This window comes from Procambarus clarkii, unplaced genomic scaffold (genome assembly GCF_040958095.1).
Source record: "Procambarus clarkii isolate CNS0578487 unplaced genomic scaffold, FALCON_Pclarkii_2.0 HiC_scaffold_133, whole genome shotgun sequence".
Lineage (NCBI taxonomy): Eukaryota > Metazoa > Arthropoda > Malacostraca > Decapoda > Cambaridae > Procambarus > Procambarus clarkii.
Window position 1 is genome coordinate 1,240,131 of NW_027189166.1, and position 5,106 is coordinate 1,245,236.

Consider the following 5,106-nt stretch of genomic DNA (forward strand, 5'->3'; position numbering starts at 1 on the left):
TAAAAAGGGATTCAACGTCCAGGGAAGCGATGATTCCATCGGGCTGGGTAGATTTGATCAATTCTAGGAAATCTGCTGATGATTGTAGACTAAACTTACTTGGAGTGTATGGAGTTAGGAGTTCATTGAGTCTTTTTGCCAGGTGATAAGTTGGGGTTGGTATTTGGCTGATACCAATACTGAGTGTAATACACTCTATAGTAAATCACTTCTTTTCTTCACCTTAAAAGTACGAAAATGAGTTTTGGAGAACTCCTATTCCAATTAAGCCCTGATGCTAAGAAAATAGTTAGAGGGATAGAAGCCCTAAACCAGAAAATAATAAATACAGAATATGCGGTCATATTCAATGAAACATGTTTGAAAGAAAACCTGCTGCCAGTATACACCAATATAAACCCACATGACCCAGCAGTCCGCAATACAGAGTTTACCTATAGGTATAGGCAAGAGCTCATTCGGCATCAACTAAACAAGAAGAAGGAAGCCCTCCAAACCTTTATAGAGCAGGCGGAGCATCTGTTAAACAAATGGACCCAGTACGACATCCCTATCCAACTCAAGCAAACCATCAACAGTGAACTATTTAACCTGAAACAACAACATAAAACTCTTGTAGAAACAAAGACACTCCGTAAGTTAACATCCCTAAACGGTGGACAGCTAAAAATCCCTCGTCCTAAAGATGGCTACTTTAACCTGACTTCTTATGATCTTACCCAGGACCAACGAGACCTCTTAAATCTTGGTCTAAATTGTCAATTCTTATCTAAACCAAAGATGCATCAAAAACGCCTGGAAATCGAAATGCTTCTGGACGATATCCATAAGCTAGAAGACAACAAAAAAGTCATCACCACGGACACACTTCAAGCTGAACTACTTGCAGAAGCAGGGAAAAAACGAGGAACATATTCATCTACAATCTTAACCCCACGACTCAAAGAAGCAGCGAAACAACTAAAAAATCTGAAAGACGTAACAATAAGAAAAGCCGACAAAACAGCAGCATATGTATTGATTCCTACCCATGAATACATGAACAAAATTAGTGACATCCTAAGTGACGACTCCAAATTTCAACGAATCACGAGGAACCCCGTAGAAGACCTTAAGCGGAAAGTAAACAAAACAATTACAGCAATCAACGCAAAGAAAGGTAGTGTGCATTTCAATAAACTTCAAGGCGACTATGGCTTAGGATAGGCCTACGGCAATGTTAAGACGCATAAACCAGGTAACCCACTACGCCCTATAATCAGCCAAATACCAACCCCAACTTATCACCTGGCAAAAAAACTCAATGAACTCCTAACTCCATACACTCCAAGTAAGTTTAGTCTACAATCATCAGCAGATTTCCTAGAATTGATCAAATCTACCCAGCCCGATGGAATCATCGCTTCCCTGGACGTTGAATCCCTTTTTACCAACGTCCCAGTCGACACAACCATAGGAATGATACTGGACAGAGTATACAGAGACGAGAGCACCCCCAAATTAGACATACCTGAGCCACACTTGAAAAGTCTTCTCGAAGCTTGTACAAAGGAAGCCCCTTTCATCAGTCCACAAGGAGACATGTATTTACAGATAGACGGAGTAGCAATGGGCTCCCCCTTAGGAGTTTTATTTGCTAATTTTTATATGGGAACCATCGAAGATAGGGTCTTCAGTAGCAGACAAAAACCAACTGTATACTGCCGTTATGTAGATGACATATTCGTAATAGTAAAAGACTCAGATGAACTAATTGACCTAAAAAGACACCTAGAGAGAGAGTCAGTACTCCGATTTACACATGAAAATAGTGAAAATAACAGTCTGCCATTCTTGGATGTACTAATAACAAAAACAGGAACCTCTTTAAGCACCAACGTATATACCAAGCCCACCAACATAGGATTATGCCTGAACGGTAGAAGTGAGTGCCCCCAAAGATACAAAGCCAGTGTTCTCAATGCTTATATTCGTCGAGCGCTTACCCACTGCTCTGAATGGAGCAACGTGAGTAGAGAGTTTGAAAGAGTAACTCAGGTATTGGTGAACAACGGATATAGCAACGCGGAAATAAACGCTGCTATAAGAAGACACTTGGACCGTTGGTATAATTCAGAACCTAGAACAGAAACCACAACACCCCCAATAAAATTATATTACAAATCAACCATGCACAGTGAACATATAAAAGAGGAAAGAATAATGAAAGAAATAATCCGTAAAGGAGTAAAAAGCACTACTCCTAACCAAAACATAAACCTGATAATATTCTACAAAACCAAGAAGACTTCCGAACTCCTTATCAAAAACAGCCCGAAGCCGACGGAGAACCCTCTACAGCAGTCAAGCGTTGTATACATGTACACTTGCCCCCACGAAGGATGTAACCTTCAATGTAAGTACATAGGTATGACGTCGACCAAGCTGACGAGGCGTTTGACATGCCATCTTCAATCTGGTGCCCCTAGGAATCACATGAGACAAGCCCATGACATTACTCTAACAAGAGAAATGTTGAACAAGAATACTTGCATAATAGACAAAACCCAAGATTCAAGAAGATTACAAATTCTTGAGGCAATTCACATAAGAATAGAGCGACCTACCATGAACACCCAAATCACGGAACTATTTACTCTACCCACCATGAGAGTAAGGACAAGACAAGAACATATCGATGCCAACACAGAAGACAATGTCCAACATAACAGGCCAATTACACTGGATTAATCTTTGTGTTTAGATAGGAGATGCCTCGTATGGGCCAATAAGCCTTCTGCAGCCCCTATGTTTATCCCTTATGTATCCCCCCATGTTTTTCACCTTCATTGTATTATCACCTGACCTAATGCGGGTATAAAATCAACTAGTATTGTAAGATTGTTCACTTGAGAATGAACCATGGAGGTTCGAAACGTCGTGCAAATTATACAAATAAGTGTAATACACTCTATAGTAAATCACTTCTTTTCTTCACCTTAAAAGTACGAAAATGAGTTTTGGAGAACTCCTATTCCAATTAAGCCCTGATGCTAAGAAAATAGTTAGAGGGATAGAAGCCCTAAACCAGAAAATAATAAATACAGAATATGCGGTCATATTCAATGAAACATGTTTGAAAGAAAACCTGCTGCCAGTATACACCAATATATATATATATATATATATATATATATATATATATATATATATATATATATATATATATATATATATATATATATATATATATATATATATATATATATATATATATGTATATATATAATTAAGTCATCAAGGAGTGTGTGTGTACTCACCTAGTTGTGGTTGCGGGGGTTGAGCTCTAGCTCTTTGGTCCGGCCTCAGGCCCCCACAGGTCCCCTCCACCCCCCACACACACACACACACGTGTGTGTGTGTGTGTGTACTCACCTAGTTGTGTCTGCAGGATCGAGCATTGACTCTTGGATCCCGCCTTTCGAGCATCGGTTGTTTACAGCAATGACTCCTGTCCCATTTCCCTATCATACCTGGTTTTAAAATTATGAATAGTATTTGCTTCCACAACCTGTTCCTGAAGTGCATTCCATTTTTCCACTACTCTCACGCTAAAAGAAAACTTTCTAACATCTCTGTGACTCATATGAGTTTCAAGCTTCCATCCATGTCCCCTAGTTCTGTTACTATTCCGTGTGAACATTTCGTCTATGTCCACTCTGTCAATCCCTCTGAGTATTTTATACATTCCTATCATGTCCCCCCTCTCCCTTCTTCTTTCTAGTGTCGTAAGGCACAGTTCCCTCAGGCGCTCCTCATACCCCATCCTTCGTAGCTCTGGGACGAGTCTCGTTGCAAACCTCTGAACCTTTTCCAGTTTCATTATATGCTTCTTCAGATGGGGACTCCATGATGAGGCGGCATACTCTAAGACTGGCCTCACGTAGGCAGTGTAAAGCGTCCTAAATGCCTCCTTACTTAGGTTTCTGTATGATGTTCTAACTTTTGCCAGTGTAGAGTACACTGCTGTCGTTATCCTATTTATATGTGCCTCAGGAGATAGATTAGGTGTTACGTCCACACCCAGGTCTCTTTCGCGCGTCGTCACAGGTAGGCTGTTTCCCTTCATTGTGTACTGTCCCTTTGGTCTCCTATCTCCTAAGTCCCATTTCCATAACTTTACATTTGCTCGTGCTGAATTCCAGTAGCCATTTCTCTGACTATCTCTGCAACCTGTTCAGGTCGTCTTGGAGGATCCTGCAATCCTCATCTGTCACAACTCTTCTCATCAACTTTGCGTCATCCGCAAACATCGACATGTAGGACTCTACGCCTGTAAACATGTCGTTAACATATACAAGAAATAGAATTGGTCCCAGCACCGATCCTTGTGGTACTCCACTTGTTACTGTTCGCCAGTCCGACTTCTCGCCCCTTACCGTAACTCTTTGGCTCCTTCCTGTTAGGTAGTTCCTTATCCATGCTGGGACCTTCCCCCCCCCAACCCTGCCTGTCTCTCGAGCTTGAACAGCAGTCTCATGTGCGGTACTGTATCAAAGGCTTTTTGGCAGTCCAGAAATATGCAGTCTGCCCAACCATCTCTGTCCTGTCTTAACCTCATTATTTTATAATAGAATTCCTGAAGGTTTGTTAGGCACGATTTCCCTGTCCAGAACCCATGTTGATGTTTGTTCACAAACCTAATGTTCTCCAGGTGTGCAACCAGTCGCAGCCTAATTATTCTTTCCAGTATTTTACAGGGGATGCTTGTCAGTGATTCAGGTCTATAGTTAAGTGCCTCCTCCCTATCACCTTTCTTGAAGATCGGCACAACATTTGCCTTCTTCCAGCAACTGGGCAATTCTCCGGACATAAGTGACTCATTAAAGATCATTGCCAGAGGCACGCCGAGGGCCTGCGCTGCTTCTTTTATTATCCACGGTGATACTTTGTCTGGTCCAACTGCTTTAGTTGCATCTAGAGTTGTCAACTGTTTCATTACCTCCTCTGCTGTCACCTCTATATCTGATAGTCTTTCATCTAGGGTAACCCCTTCCGACAATGGGAGCTGCTCAGGCTCGGTAGTGAACACGCCATGGAAACTGGCATTCAGTGCCTCGCAGATTT